Consider the following 17251-nt stretch of genomic DNA (forward strand, 5'->3'; position numbering starts at 1 on the left):
GCTTCAGCGGGTGCTTTGTTTCGCTTGACCAGGCGAAAGCATTCGATCGGGTGGAACACTCGTATCTGTTCGGAGTCCTTGAAGCCTTCGGATTCCCTCCGCAAATTGTCAGCAGGCTGCGCTTACTCTACGCAGACCTGAATGCTCGTCTCTCCGTAAACGGCCACCAGAGCGCTCCCTTCTCAGTCATCAGGGGCATAAGGCAAGGATGCCCTCTGTCCCCAACATTCTTCGTGTTATGCCTGGATCCACTCATCCGGCGCATTAACGACAGCCCATCCATACGTGGCTTCCTCTGCCTGGCCAGGGCCAAATCAAGGTATCGGCCTACGCCGATGGCGTGTCGCATTTCCTCAAGGACGAGGATAGCTACGCCGCTTTTTCGCGGCTGTTTCTCGAGTACAGCGAGATATTGTGGGCCCTATTGAACAGGCAAAAAGCAAGGCACTAAGGTTTGGCACCTTCACACCGAACCTTGCGGGCGAGGTGGAGTGGGTGCAGGGAGTGAAAGTCCTGGGAGTAGTATTCCTCGCCAGCGGAGAAGTATCCCGCGAAACCTGGACTAACCTCCGCACGAACGCTGAGAAACGCCTCTCGGTGGCGTCAACTTCCCGCCTTTCAGTGGGAGAGCGCTGCTATATAGTTAAGTCCACAATCCTAGCCGCATGCTTTTTTGTCGCCCGCGTCGCAAACCCACCGCGCACGTTTGCTCGCAGGCTAACCTCGGCCTGTGGCTCTTTCGTTTGGGCGGGCAAAACCGAACTTGTGTCACGAATGTTCATGCGCCTTCCATCGTACATGGATGGGTTTGGTATACCTTGTATCCGCACCATGTGCAATGTGCTCGCCTTGCGAGGAGTACGAGATCTTGTACGCAACCCAGACTATCCCGGGAGAACACTCCTCACATACTTTCTGGGTACAGCGCGTAACGTGTTTTTTACACAACACGTGGTTGGTCCTACAGCCGAGCAGCCGCCGACTTTTTTCGTTAATGTGCGTCGCACACTGGCGTCGTTGACTGCCAGCGTGCCCGATCTGGATGTTGATGAAACCCCGCCCTCCAGGATGTGTGAAGCACTAACGGTCGCTGCGCTGACCCGCGAACAACTCCAGAAAACGAGACGGGCAGGCTGGCGCAAACTGACCTCAGCTGCGCTTCCTGCAGATGTCAGGGACTTCGGCTGGCTGCGAGGCTGGCGGGTCCTGCCCACAAGAGACCGCCTTGCGGCGTGGGGCGTGGCGCCCTCCGCCCGATGCCCGCAGTGCGGTCTCCTTGAAACTTTGCAGCACGCAATGTTTGAGTGTGTAGTTGCGCGCACCTTTTGGACATTAGTGTCACGCATGTTTTTAACCCGCCTGGAAGCGCGCACTAGTTCTCCCGAAGTGTTGCAAAATATGCTCTTGTGTGTTGGCATGTTCGTTTTGTGGCGGCAGCGTGGAGTGGCATCCTTAAATGGGCGTCCGCAAAGAACAATGTTCCCAATGTTGCAGCGTCTCCGCACGCGCCTCTTTGAACAAGCATGCGTGGACGCTCTGTCAATGAGCGAGGCTGAGTTCTTGCGCAAATGGTCGACATACTTTATCGTCCTGCGCGGCGGTCGAGTATCGGCTTTCTTACTGCATTACTGACGTGCTCAGTGCTGCGTCACTGCGCATGTGCTTGACTCATCAGAGCATTAAGTTCATCCGTTTTGTTTTGTATTTTCTATGTCAACACAGAACAAAATAAACTTCTCTTTCTACGCGCCTACGTAGGCAACGGCCGACCGAGCAGCAGGCGAGCAGGACCCTCGTCCAGCGAGCGTTCGCGGAAAAAGTACGTGCTCTTGGGGTACGACTACCGCCTACAGACGCTCACGGACGCCGTCAGCTACGTTTGTGCTCCTCGGAGGACAGCATCGCTCAAGCGGCCACCGGTCCCACAGCCAACAGCAGGCCGAGCGGGAGAGCTCTTCGGAGGAAACGGATGAGTAGCGAACTTCTGTACTTCTTTCAAGATGCCATCAGTGGGGAAGATATCGGACTTCGACCCTAAAACGCAAAACTTCGAGTCGTACTTGGAACGGTTTGAGCACTTTTAACGGCAAATGGCATAGCCAATGAGAAGCGCCTCTCCGTCTTCTTGACAGTGATAGGCCCGGAGGCTTATGAAGTACTAAGAAGTATCACGGTGCCGAAATTACCGGGAGAAAAGTCGTATGAAGAAGTTAAAGGTCTCCTGAAAGAGCACTACAGCCCCAGAAGCTCCGTCATAGCAGAGCGATGCAAGTTTAATAGACGGATGCAACAAGAGGGGGAAAGCGTCGAAGGGTTCATTGTAGAACTTAAACACTTGGCCAGGAAATGCGACTACGGCGACTTCTTGGAAGATGCCCTTCAAGACAGGCTGGTCGCCGGCATACGGGATGAAGAGACTCAGCGTACTCTGTTCGCGGAACGAGACTTGACGTTTAAGAGCGCATGCAAAATCGCCCTGGACAGGGAACTAGCAGTGCGAGACAGTGCGCAAATGCGGTCAAGAGAGCAAACGGAATCGGTGCACGTCATGAAAGGCCGACCGCGTCAAGACTGGAGGCAAGCCAAACCCCAGAAAGGTCAAGGCAGCAAGAACGAGAAATGTGAAATATGCGGGAGGGGACACTCGTCGGAAGTTTGTTGGTAAAAAACTCTGTTTGTCGCGAGTGTTCCAAAGTGGGTCACTTGAGAAATATATGTCCGGCTGCTAGGGCGAAATCGAAACGGACGCATGCCCTCGAATGTTCCGAGGAAGACTCTGAGAATGAACTGTATCAATTGGTTAACTCAAACCAATCGTGTTATGAAGTGGACGTTAACATTGAGGGGCGCACACTGAATATGCAAATTGACACGGGAGCAGCCCTCACAATTGTTCCAGAACAAGTGTACCGGTCTCACTTTTCGCACGTAAAATGTGAGCCGTGCAAAATGTCGCTTCGCACGTATACTGGGGAGCAGTTACAACTTAAAGGACAGTGTGACGTGGCTGTTCGGTACAAAGATCAGAGCATGACGCTACCTGTCATTGTTGTAAGGGACAACGGAAGGCGGTTACCAGCACTGCTTGGACGGAATTGGCTAGAACGTCTGAAACTTGACTGGTTGGAAATTGGGCAGGTGACACTCGAGGACAGAGTGGAGGTTCTAAAGCAGAAGTACCCGTTCGTATTTTCAGGCAGATTAGGAACAATACAGAAATTCCAAGCAAAAGTTGTTATGCAACCGGGCACTGTTCCTGTTCACTGTTCCTGAACGGTACAGGCCTCCAGGCCTGTACCGTTTGCACTGCAAGAAAAGGTCGAGCAGAAACTGTTGGAGCAAATCGAAACAGGCATGCTGCAGCCAGTGATGCGCAGCGACTGGGCAATGCCACTAGTCACAGTTTCAAAAGAAGACGGCAGTATCAGGTTATGTGGGGATTACAAGACAACCGTAAATCCCTCACTGAAAACAGATCATTACCCGCTACCCATACCGAAGGATTTGTACACGGCTTTAGCAGGAGGAAAGGTATTTTGTGTGCTAGACCTTTCGTCGGCATACCAGCAATTGCCACTCACTCCCGAGTCCCGACCTTTTTTGAATGTAAACACTAGTCTAGGGTTGTTTGAATTCCAACGCCAACCTTACGGTGTGGCCAGTGCGCCGGCAATATTCCAGTCAATGATGGACGAGGTGCTTCACGCCATCCCGCACGTGGGATGTTACATCGATGACGTGATCGTGACTGGACATGACCCGGCAGACTACCAGAAGACACTGGAGCGTGTCTTGCAGCGCTTGAGCGAATATAACATCACTCTCAATGTGAACAAATGCCGCTTCTTTCAGAAATCGCTCACGTACTTGGGTCACACGGTAACTGAAGAAGGTATTTACCCTACGGACGCCAAGAAAAGGGCAATCTTGGAAGCACCGGAGCCGACCACCGTGACAGAGCTTAAAGCATATTTGGGCATGTGGAATTTTTATTCCAAATTTCTTAAGAGCACCTCGACTGTAGCGGAGCCGCTTTATCGGCTGTTAAAGAAAGATCACAAATGGTCTTGGACGAAGCAGTGTAGCGATGCATTTAATGATACGAAAGTGCTGCTGACCAGCAGCAAGGTGCTGGCATTCTATGACGTCAGGAAACCGCTCGCAATGCTTTGCGATGCATCGTCATATGGCTTAGGAGCAGTTATCTTTCACGAGACGGCTGAGGGCGACGAGAAACCAATCGCATTTGCGTCGCGTACGCTTACAGAAGCAGAAAAAAAGTATGCACAGTGTGAGCGCGAGGCTTTGGCCTTAATTTTTGGACCCAAGAAATTTCATAGGTACCTGTACGACCGAGAATTCACCATATACACAGATCATCAGTCATTACTTGGTATCCTCGGGCACGACAAACGTGTTCCAACTGTGGCGGCCGCACGTATGCAGCGCTGGGCTATAATGCTTGCAGCTTACAGACACCAACTGAAGTTTAGGAAGGGGAAAAATGCAGGAGTGGCCGACGCCTTGTCAAGATTGCCCCAGCCGGTAACCGCGAAAGACGAGGCATGCGAATGTCTGTCTGTGTTTCAATGCCTTCCGCTGACAGCTGTCGAGATAGCAAAAGCCTCAGAGCGAAGCTTAACGCTGAGCCGGGTGGCACACTTCACGTTGAACGGGTGGCCTAGAGATTGTGCAGACGATTTAAAAGCTTACTATGTACGCCGTGACGAACTATCGCTGGAGCAGGGGTGCGTAACCTGGGGTGTAAGAGTTGTAGTCCCGGAGCAACTGAGGGAACGTGTGCTAACCATGCTACATGAGGAGCACCCGGGGACCAGCCGCATGAAAATGCTCGCGCGAAGTTTTCTCTGGTGGCCCGGGATCGATTTAGCGATTGAACAGTACGTGCAGCGATGCAAAATCTGCCAAGCAGTTCAACCTGCGTCCCGGCCGGTCCCTCTCCACCCTTGGCCATACCCCGCGCACAGCTGGTCACGCGTGCATGTGGTTTTTGCACAGAAAGAAAGAAACGTGTTCCTCGTACTGGTAGACTCGTTCTCAAAATGGATTGAAGTATGGCCAATGCCCTCAACGTCTGCATTAAAAACCATTGAGAAGATTAGGGGTGTTTTTGCCGCTTACGGCTTGCCTGATGTATTGGTGAGCGACAACGGGCCACAGTTTACGTCAGCGGAGTTCACTGACTTCCTGAGCACCAACGGTGTAAAACACGTGCGTACCCCGCCTTATCATGCCGCATCCAATGGGGCTGCAGAAAGAACTGTACAATCCGTGAAAAAGGCTTTGCTGAAGGAGGTACTTGTAAGCGAGGCATCACATACGAAGCTGACGATTCAAGAAGGAATTGATAGCTTCCTCATGGCTTATTGTAACACACCAAGTAGTGTGACGGGCAAATCACCCGCTGAACGTTTTTTGAAGCGTCAGCCACGCGTCAAACTTTCTTTACTCAAGCCTAATTTTGCAAAGACCATGCAACACAAACAGGAGCAGTTAAAGGCACAACGCGATTTGGTTCGTGGGCAAGAGCGCGCGTTTGTTGTGGGCGACCGTGTTTTTGTGAAAACTGTGCGCGCTGAGAGTGTTGCCTGGGAAGAAGGTGTGGTGTTCCAGGTTGTCAGTGCTGTGACATACGTGGTGCAAGTGCGCGATGGATTGCGCTTCATGCATGCCGATCATCTGCGTCCTCTGCACGCCGACCCCAGCTCTACTCCTCCGCCCAAGAATGTGGGTGCTAAGACAACCCGACCGGTGGAAGTGTCCTCATCCCTGCCTGACACTGACTTGTCACTGTCGCCATCGGAGCCCGCCAGTGGCGCAGCTGACGCGCCGGACGGATCAACCCAGCCGGCCACGGTGGAGCCTGCTCCGCAGGAGCAGTCCGAGGCTCCCTTGGCCAACGCACCAACACTATCTGCACCACCAGGGGAGGAGCCAGCGCTGCGTAGAAGTGCTCGCGTGCGAAGACAACCAGACTGGTATCGACCCCAGAACTTTTGAGTGATGGCTTGTAACTAAATTAAGCGGGAAAGAGTGTGATAACGCAGCAAGTCGGCTGACACGCCCACATGTGTATCTGGCGCGACCATCGCTGAGTGTGAACCGTGTGACGTCACCTATCAGTATATATGTACACCTGCTTGGAATAAAGCGATCCCATTTCCCTGGCATGTCTTGGTCCTGACGTTATAACAGTAATGCTCTCACATTAGAAGTGCATCTTCCGCTCTTACCCAATCAACCCCATAGAAGGTGTCGATTCGGCACCGGGCGGCAGTCGTCTCATGAGCGTTTGGTCGGAATGTTACCCTTTTCTTTATAATTTGAGCAGGTCAGGCAGGTCTCTCCCGTAATGTTCTCGGGCTGCGACGCGCGTCTTTTCTTTTTCTCTTTCCTCTGATATTTTAAATCTCCTCTATCTGCACGTGGCAGCGGTGGTGGCTCGGAAAGAGCCAGTAGGCAGGCCCGTGTAATTTCCTTTCATCCTTCTTTCAGTCGCAACAACAACAACAACATGTTCTCGTTCTAGTGCCTATAAAGTACCGCAAAGGGCGTCAAAGAAATGAAGTAAAAACACTTTTTCCGTATTCGACTTGCACAGAAAATTCAGTCGGTGAGACAACAGAGAAATTAACAGGTGCCTTAGTGGAGGGCTTCAGAATATTTTGAATAATGTTGGTATTGTGATAGCGGCGTCCGGCCGCTATCGGGGTGAGCGTTCCAACCGAGCGGAGACGCATCGGGAAGCAACGAGGTCCGTGTCCAAGCCCAGAGCGAAAGACGCCCGTACGTTTATTGCAGCCAAATATATACAGGCACTGACGTCACGGTGGCGTTCCCTGAGCGTAATTGTAATTCTGCGTGGAGCAGTTAAAGCATACGGAACCGCGTCTGGGCGAAGCCGTATCTGATAATCTCCTAGCATTGCGCCCAGGTTACTGCAAACTTCGGGGCCTAGAACGCTACCGGTAGAACCCTTCTGCGCGACTGAATCGACGAACGTCACGGCACCTAGTGCCTCCAGAGCGGGCAAACCGAGAAGAACATGTCGTAGCGGGCTGACGACATAACATGTTTCGCGAGAACGTTTCCCCTTCCAAGCGATTTCTGCCTCGAATTTGCCCAAAACATTGAGGTGTGAACCACTCGCGCCTGATAAAACCTCGTTTGCTCTCGTTAATTTAACAGGGAGACCAGGAAAAGATGGCGGAAGCACGGTAATCGGCCCCAGTATCAACTTTTGAAACACTGGAACAGAGTTAACACATACTTGAATGTATCGCGCTTTTACACCCGGCGTTCCAGTCTCTCCCACAAAAATTTGTCCCGTGTCCGCTTGCACAGAAGGAAATAGTACCTTGCGTTGATTGCCCGTGGAAGTCTTTTTGATGCACGCTTTAGCAAAGTGTCCCTTCACGCCGCAGTAATTGCACTTAACTGTCCTCGCTGGGCATAATGTTCGTGGATGCAGGGAGTTACCGCAGTAGATGCAGCGTCCGTCATGACGCACTGAAGAGCTGGCGTTCCCGCTTTGAGGCTTTTTGTTACGTCCCACGGCGTCGACTGTGGCTGCGGAGCCAACTGTCACACTTTCACCGGGAAGAGATGCCCTCGAGGCTTGGTCTGCCGTGGAGTTGCGAAGGAGTTCCTGCTGCTGCTGAGCCGTCTCTTTAAGGCGTGCTTTTGCAACGGCGGACGCGAGAGACAGCTTAGAGTCCATCTGTAGCGACTATGGGAGTTTTTCGTCTGTCAGTCCGACGACAAACCTGTCTCTGATAAGTCGTTGCTGAAATTCGCAAAACTCGCACCGGTCTGCTAAGACATGCAACGCCTTCATCAACTGGTCTACTGACTTACCGGGCATATGATGTCGCTTGTGAAAACAAGCGCTCTCGTACACGACGTTGACCTCTTTTATGAAATATATGTCAAACTTCTTGACGACGTCGAACTTCTTCGAGTCCTCGTCCGAGAGACCGAAAGGGGCAAAAATATCCCAAGCCTGCCGTCCCATAGAGTAGAGAAGCGTTCGTACCTGTGCTTCCTCTGAGCGTTCGTTGAGGCCCGATGCAACGCGATAGTCATCGAAATGCTGAGTCCATGCCGGCCACTCCGATGTATTGTAGAAGTCCAGCGGTAGTGGCTTTGAAGGCCCGGTGCTGTGAAGATTTTGGCTCAGTGACTCAATTACCTTGACTAAGCCGACGGGATGAAATGTGATATTTTGCATGAGCGGGTGCGTAAAATATGGTGGATCTGGAAGATTGTCAAGGGGTTCATTAGTAAAGACCGAACTGAATGCTGTGTTAAGAACATCTGCAACCTCAGTGTCAGGAATAGGAGATCCAGATCTACTGTTAAGGGAAATCTCATTACATTGATTAGGGCTAATGGTTTTCCAAAATCGTTTTGGGTTAGTCTGCAGCACAGATGGTAAAGTAGTAGAAAAAAACGCGTTTAGTCTGAGCGGTTAACTTGTCGTATTCTTTTGCGACAGCATGATACTTCTGCCATGGGGAAGAAGAGTTAGACAGCTTGGCTGACCGGAACAGGCGTTTTTTTCTTATTATTGAGTCGTTTGAGTGATACATTAAACCATGGTGATGTTATTCTTTGTGTTATAGTAATGGTTGGAATGTAAAGACTTATAAGCCGATGCATCTCTGTTTTGAAAAGTAACCAGTTCGACTCGAGAGAATGTAGTGGAAAGTTAGCAGCGAAGGTGTCGAAGTAAACTGAAGTCCGTCCGAAGTAAGTCCGTCCATTTCGCGACGCTTTGGTTCTCTCCCAGGTCCCAGCTTTATACTTCTGACACCATGTCGTAGCGGCGTCCAGCCGCTATTAGGGTGAGCGTTCCAACCGAGCGGAGACGCATCGGGAAGCAACGAGGTCCGTGTCCAAGCCCAGAGCGAAAGACGCCCGTCCATTTATTGCAGCCAAATATATACAGGCAATGACGTCACGGTTCTCACGTGACTCGAACGCAGACGCATATCAGCACAGGTATCATTAATGTACACTAGAAACATACAGCCGAAAGGCCATTTTTCGCTCGCCTCCAAGTAAACGCAGCCGCTTAGGCCGCGATTAAACCCGTACCATTGTGCTCACTAGTTGGGCTATGATATTTTGACGATATGAGAAATCCGGCAGCGCCATGACCAACGGCTGTCCCAAATAATTTTCCAGCAAAATACTGCACAGATGGGGTCCATTTTGGTGCTGCCGAAATGATGCACGACTGCTGTGTAGCGCTTAACCAAACCTACTACCCAAGTAATGAAAGGCAGGCATAGCGAATTATGCTCAACATGCTTTTTTAAACCGCGGCTCTTCCCTCCTCCCAACCCCCCCCCCCCCCCCCCCTGCCTCCCCCTCCTCTAAAGCGCCCGTCTAGTCAGCCGGAGTACCCGCGTTCCAACCTCGCTGCGGCGGCCGCATTTCGATGGAGGCGACGGCCGTATGCTGTGCAATGCCAGTGCACGTTAAAGATCTCCAGGGGGTCGACCTCATTCCGGAGACCTCCATTACGACACCTCTTTGTTCCTTTCTTCTATCACTCCGTCCTTTACCCTCCCCTTACGCCGGGGTTCGGGTGTCCGCCGAGATATGCCACACAGGGATTACGTCATTTTCTTTCCCAATAAGCAACCAATTCGCTACTCCGCTACATTTAACAAACAATAAAACCTGGGAAACCTTGGATTTACCTCCCTGTATCAGCAGCCTAGAAGCTAATAATGGACGTCCTTCCGATTCCAAGAACAATACGTCGCGCGTGACGGCTAATCGTTGCTTGAACGTGCATTGGAACACGGACACTACACAGCGGGCTAAAACTGGGTGACTAAGCAGCCAGTGACGGTGCTGGACACCCTCGCAAGTGTTAGAAACATTGCTGTTTCTCTGTTACGCCCCGCACGGCTTGTCTGAACACCACGCCCCCGCTCTCTCATGCTTTTTTATGTGGCGCCACCACGGGCCAACCACGAGGAACACGACTGCGTGGTGCATTTTTATCCTTTTTTTATTGAATAGTGTTGGTTTCCTATTGGTGGCTGAGGGAGGACTGGGTGCGAGATGTGTAAAAATGCTTGGTCCATCAAAGACAACAACAAATAAAAAAAGAGAGCACATGAGCACACTGTCAAGCTTCTGCGCAAAAAATGAGCTCGTAAAGTACACAAAAAGACCTCGTATTTCTATGTAAACGTCGAAAGCACTGCAAACCTACACTCGAAGAACCAAACGAAGTAAAAAAACTTACTGACTTGATCTGACTGTAGATAAGAATACTTCGGGTGATGGCAGGGTGACCGCGTTGCAAGGTAAGTTATTGCAGCCGGCTATCGTTTATGGAATAAATGACAGCTTGTTTGAATTGGTTGTGCACTGAGGCGTTAGTGTTGCTTATGACATGTTTGTGCACAGTCTGTCGCGTTCTGTAATACTGCATATAAGCCTGGAATTCTATTTTTGTATGATAATTAATGATTGGGAACGACATAATAAAGCGATGCATTTGTCGATGATATTCCGGGGTGGGCAGACCGGATTAGCTGAGATGGTCAGATGGCGATACCTGTCTTCTGTAGGCGAAGTAAATAAATAAATGTGCTTCGCCTCCTCCCCCACCCCCTCCCCCCACCCGTGAAATACATATAATGTACATTTTCGCGTGCGGGTCTTGCATTACGTCTACACCACATAGTGCACAGGAAAATATTCTACAGACAGCTGATATCCTCTGAATAAACAATGCAAGAGAAAGAGAGAGAAGACAAACAAAAAATACTATGGGGCCGCTTAACGCATCTTAATTAAGACGGCAGTCCGATGGGGGTGTATTCCGGATTTATTGTGCACGGATGGAAGTTGGGGGCCCTCGCTCCATCGACCCCTCTGTTTTGCTTCCCCTCCATGCATCTTCTTTCTCCATATTTCTTACATCTGCCGACGACATCACCATATGAACTTACCCTGGATCCGACGGAGAGATTGCAGAACCATTACAATGAGCTATCGACCCAGTACAATCTTTTGTGCACGGGAATAGTGTTGCAATTTTACCGGTTGAAACGGAGCTCTTAGTTATAAGGAACAAACAAGCCACACAGGCAGAACCCGACCATCCATCAAGTTGCACATTTACAACCTACCGATAACCCCGGTAGCCACGATCAGGGTTCTTGGCATATCATTTCAGAATACGTTAATGACTGTAACATTGCAACTAGCGTGGAAACACAAGGACAGCGACACAAGAAACCGACGGGACAGCACGCTAGTCATGGAAGACAGTTGGGCTAGTTTGCGTGAATTCGTTAATGACTGCGACATTGCAACTAGCGTGGAAACACAAGGACAGCGACACAAGAAACCGACGGGACAGCACGCTATTGTTAATGACTGCGACATTGCAACTAGCGTGGAAACACAAGGACAGCGACACAAGAAACCGACGGGACAGCACGCTACTTTAACGAATTCACGAATTAACGAATTCACACCAACTAGCCCAACTGTCTTCCATGGTCATTTCAGAATAATACCACAGGGAAGCGATACGCGGCTACGCGTCACGACGCACCAGCAAGGCGCGCTGGTGACGTGCATTGCCACCCGTCGCAGGGGCATGAGAGAAGCCGACCTGGGCAGGATCAACAAAGCTTGATGATAACTACAATCATGTATGGTTGCCCCTACTATCATGTGAATCGCAGGGACGACAATGCACTTAATATCATCATTAGAACAGCGTACAAGGCGGCCCTTGATATGCCGACATACGCCAACTCAGATCGACTGCTGCTGTTAGGAATTTTTATGGGATACCGGCTTTAACAATCGTAAAGCGACTCGGGAGATAAGCGACGCGTTAGTGGAGGGCTCCGGAAATTTCGACCTCCTGGGGTTGTTTAACTTGCACTGACATCGCACAGTACACGGGCCTCCTGTGTATAGCTTCCATCAAAATGCGACCGCCGCGGCCGGGATCGAACCCGCGTGTTTCGGGCCACAAGTCGAGCACGATAACCGTTGCGCCACCGCGAGCTTTTCCTGTATTGGAATTAGTAATGTTTTCGCCTTAAAACCGCGTGTTCGGATACTACAAAATCGATTTTAAAAACGTGCCTAGTCTCCAACGGACGTCCCTCCTCTCACGACAATTTGTTCTGAGAGTTAGCTTTTCGTGTATAATTCAGATTTCTAACAGGCAGATATTTCACGAAATTTTCTCGTTCCAGTGGTTTTAAGGTAAGGCACAAGGCACAACAGCACAAGCAACACAGGGACAAGAAAGGAGGCGAGACACACACAGCGCTGTCTTACAACTGAAGGTTTATTTTTTCAAGCACTTCAGCAAAAATATACAGCAGCATCAAGAAAATAAGAAGAGCAACCGAGTCTGATAAACAGTCATCGCCACCAGAAATCACAAAGCGGAACTCAGATCGTACAGCTAACGATAAGAACCGCAATTATTTATCGATAAGGGCTAAGGAGGGGGCGGTGACACAACTCTCTTTAAGATGCGCGATTTTTACGGCTTTAGCGATTTCTCGCGGGGTTTTTTCATCGCACCTGCGCCGCACGCTCGTGCTGTCCAGCTCAGGGGAGCATTTACAATCTCGGCAGTGAATGCCCAAAATGGCCTGAGATTCGTTGCGTCACATTGTATTTGTGCTCGGACAATCTCTTATTTAGACACCAGCCGGTTTGGCCTACGTATGCATGGCCGCAAGACAAGTGGATAGAATACAGGACGCCCTGAGCACAGGAAACGAACCCGTCGCGATGATTTATGGTGCATCCTGAGTGCTCACGAGGCATTTCATTAACGCGCTTGCAGAGGCTTGACAAGCGATCCGCAGCTGAAAATAAAATTTATTTTTACTGTTTTTCCTATCTTTCTTAAGTTGTGCGAAATCTCGTGTGCGTAGAACGACTGCGATTTTATCCTTATCTTATATTCTTTTTTCTTCTTTGGCTCTCAAAAAGGCCTCAGCCACTGAGGATAACAGGGTCAGCGGGTAACCAGCCTGCAGAAAATCGGCGCTTCTGGGCTAAACAGCTATCTTCCAGTTTGTGGTTAAAGGATTTTTTTAATGCATTGTTAAAGTATGAATTGATGATGCTGCGCTTAACTATCTTCGAGTCCGCTGAATCAAAAGAGAGAAGAGGTTTGTTGGCCCGAGGCACAAAGGCCCAGCACACGTGATTGGGCTTAAAATATATTCCTAATTCTAAAAACCGCGTGAAGCCGTTTGTTGGTACTTCTTGGGCGACAATCAATGTGCTCAGAGTGCTTCAAAAATTACTAACTTTGGTAGCTTCAGAAGGGAGGGCGTCCTGCTAGCATTGTTATATCACAAAGTAATCATCCACAAATATGAAGATTTTTTCACATTGCAGCCCTGAAGGAAACTGTGTAGTGCTCTGTCTTGCATGACTAAGTAAAGATCACTGAGGATAGGTGCAATTTATGAACCGATACAAATCCCATTGTTTTGAATGTAAAGCGAACCGTTCCATTCTGCGGATGTCTATCTTAAGTACTACACAGTAGCTCAAGGAAGGCAGCAGTAGAGATGCAACTCGAATTCTGAAATTTTACAGCTCTATGCTGGTCTATACAGTTCTTGATGCAGTTGACCAAGTCGTCATTATTGATAGCATAATATAAGTCCTTTATGTCGATAGAAAATCTTGTCAATGTCATTTCGCAGTCATCTTTTAGAAAATCCACCACAGGTCCTACATTTTTCACAAAAAATGGGTTGTCAACTGTTAGCAGCTTCTCTTTTTTTGTAAAAATGACACAACTGCCTTCGCAACGGAAATTCTGCAACCAAAAACTGTAAGATAGCTTTTTAGCCCATACGCACCGATCACTGCAGGCTGCTTACACGCTGACCATCTTATCCTCAGTGGCTGAGGCCTTGTTGAGAGCCAAAGAAGAAAAAAGAATAAGAGATAAGGATAAGGTCGCAGTCCTTCCCTAAACACACGGGATTTCGCACAACTTAAGAAAGATAGGAAAAAGAGTAGGAAGAAATGTCTTATTTTCAGCAGCGGATCGCTTTCTAAGCCTCTGCAAGCGCGTTGATCAAATGGGTCGTAAGCCCTAACCAGGCACATAAATCATCGCGACCGGTTCATTTCTGTGCTCAGGGCGTTCTGAACTCTATCTCCTTGTCTCGCGGCCATGCATACGTAAGCCAAACCGGCAGATGCCTTAATAAGAGATTGTCCGAGCACAAATACAATGTAAAGCAACCAGTCTCAGCCGATCTCGGCATTCACTGCCAAGATTCTAAATGCGCTCCTGAGCTCGGCAACACGACTGTGCTGCGTAGGTGCGATGACAAAACCACCTTAGAAATTACTGAAGCCGTAAAAATCACGCATCTTAAAGAGGGTTGTGTCAGCACACCCTGCATAGCCCTTGCAGATAAAGAATTGCGATTCTTAATGTTAGCTGTGATGAATCGAGTTATCCTGTGTTATTTCTGGTGGCGATTACTGTTTATCAGACTCGGTTGCTCTTCTTATTTTCTTCATGCTGCTGTATATTTTTACCGAAGTGTCTGAAAAAATAAACCTTCAGTTGTAGGTCAGCGCTGCGTGTGTCTCGCCTGCTTTCATCTCCCTTAGTAGCTCGCTGTTCTGCCTTGTTATGAACCAACTAGCCCGCGATGTGTCATTCAACCTTATAAAGTATCGTAAAGTGCGCAATAAAAAATGAACTAAAAACAATTTTCATGTATTTCACTATAACAGACAATGCAGTCGGTGGAAAAAGCAGAGATAAACCACTGCCGTAGTGGAGGGCTTCCGAATATTTTGGATCACATGGATATTTTTAACGCACACTGACATCGCACAGCGCACGGATTCTTTTCAGCTTCGACCCCAAGTAAACTCTTCCTCCAAAGCCCAGATTAGAGCAGCATCCTCGGACCCACCACCCGAGCGCCCAATTCACTGAGCCATTTTTGATGGCGGAAGGGATCCTGGTACCACTGAAACTTCGGAGGGAAAGATATTTTTAAGCTATGACAAACCCATCAGCGCAATGAGAAACGGCTGCACCAAGTTATTTTTCATCAAAATGCAGCGCAAATAGACGTCATCTTGGTGCTGGCGGAGGGATGTATGAGTGCTTCGTAGCACTTTGCAAACCTATTAAACCTAGTTATATCAGGCATGGATAACGAATAAGCTTCGACGAATAGAGAATACCTATGTAACGTGGGAAGGTAAAGTTTTTAAGCAAAAGTCGGGGTGTGTATTGGAGCCAAAATTGCGCCAATTCTTAGCAGCATTTTTCTCAGTTATGTTGACAGAGCAGTAGAAAGTGACTTAAATGGAAAGTGCATTAGAATTTTTCGGTATGTGGATGACTTCCTGGTTCTAGTTAGGTCTTTGGGTACTGAGTGTGTGTCTGAGGTACTTGATGTTTTTTCACAGCATGGGTCCGGACTGCGGTTTACGCATGAGATCCCTCAAAGGAACGCCTTGCAGTTCCTAGATCTTGGCTTGTCCTTCTTGCCGAACCATGTATGCTGGCGATATGCTCCCAGGAGTGAAAAGCCTCTTGTTAATTACGCGTCTTTCCATTCCAAGCTTGTGAAATTCGGTATTGTGACAGGATGTATTGGTATGGCCGTCAAAAAATCTTGTATGCATCAAATGTCTGCTAGTCTTGCAGTCCAAGCCCAGAGATGTAGGGAGGCTGGGTACCCTGATTCCGTACTAGTGGCTGGTGCAGATAAGGTTCTTAGAACACTGAAATGTTCGGGTCAGCCTAAAGAAAATGCTGAGGGGAAGAAAACAGTTGTCATGCCTTATGTGCACGCGTTGTCACATCGTTTTAAAAGGGTAGGGGCCAAGTATGGCGTGAGGGTGGTTTTTTCTGCTCCTAATAAACTGGGTAGGTTAGGAGCAGCAGTTCAGAGAAAGCAGGAAGGTGCCAAACGTAAGTCTGTCTGCAAAGTTAACCATGTGAACAAGTTCGTTAATTGCAAGATGGGGGTAGTTTACCAGATTCCATTATCATGTGGTCGCACTTACATAGGCCAGACGGGCCGATGCATTAATGTTAGGCTTATGGAGCATGCTAATTCGTTGCAAAAAAAAGATACTAACTTGTCAAGTCATTGCAGTGTATGCAAATGCGTGCCGTTCTTTGACGATACAGAATTGTTATTTTTTCATACTGACAAGATTACAAGAGAAGTCGCCGAAGCATTTCATATCACTAGAAAATCAAAAGGTTGCGTTAGCAATACTTCTTTAGCTTTGTCAAAGAAAGAAATGACATTGCTGCTCAAAGGGTAGCTTGTAGGCAGGTACTACACGTGTGACCAACGTGGCTTGTTGATTGTATCTCCACTTTGATGTATTGACTGTGCGCACGTGTGCGCGTTTTTGTATGTATATATTGAAAATTTTTTCCTTCCAATAAATTCAGTTGTAAGTTCAGCGCCGTGTTTGTCTACTCCTCTTCTAGTCCTGTCGTTTAGCGCTGTTTATATGTACTTTCGACGAATAGGGTTCACCCCCCCACTCCCCCTGAAGACCGCACCGCGCCGGCCGCATTTCGATGCAGGCGAGTCCTGTGTGCTGTGCGATGTCAGTGCACGTTAAAGATCCCCATGGGGTCGAAATTATTCCGGAGCCCTCCACTTCGGTACCACTTGCTTCCTTTTTTCTTTAACTCCCCCCTAACCCTCCGCTTACGGCGCGGTTCAGGTGTCCATCGAAATATGCGAGACAGTTACTGCGTCGTTTCCTTTCCTCGAAACCAACTAATTAGCTCCTGTTCATGGATTCCTCATCGTAGTCGTCTGTGGCGGCGTTGCAATACCACACCACCTGACAACCATGGCAGTAGAAGAGCAAAACGCCCCCTGCCACGGTGAGAGCGGAGGAACGGACAACCGGAAGGTGGCTGTCACGGGAAGATCCCGGAGGGTGGCTAGCAGCGCAAGACGCCACCCTCCAGCTGTGGCAGGTGGCGTGCGGAGCGCTGCGTTGAAATTTCGCATTACCGACTATCGTAGTCGCCGGTCAATTTTTGTGGTTTTATTCATATAGTTTCAACGGGGAATCACTTGTAGGCTTTCTACTGGCCCCCCGCATCAGATGGTGTAATGAAGCGAGTCTCAGAATTCTGCTTCATATGGAACCGAGTTTGAGTAGTCTGACAATATTCTTGTAACAC

General features: G+C 49.1%; 2 pseudogenes; one reads left to right on the forward strand and one right to left on the reverse strand.

Annotated features, from left to right (window-relative positions):
- The first annotated feature begins 1774 nt into the window (after positions 1–1774).
- Positions 1775–6021, forward strand: LOC149324407 (uncharacterized; annotated as a pseudogene).
- An 824-nt stretch (positions 6022–6845) lies between these two features.
- On the reverse strand, positions 6846–8251 carry LOC149324408 (uncharacterized; annotated as a pseudogene).
- Between the last annotated feature and the right edge of the window lie 9000 nt (positions 8252–17251).

Source organism: Amblyomma mixtum, unplaced genomic scaffold, assembly GCF_055824585.1.
Source record: "Amblyomma mixtum isolate Tamu unplaced genomic scaffold, ASM5582458v1 scaffold_37, whole genome shotgun sequence".
Classification (NCBI taxonomy): Eukaryota; Metazoa; Arthropoda; class Arachnida; order Ixodida; family Ixodidae; genus Amblyomma; species Amblyomma mixtum.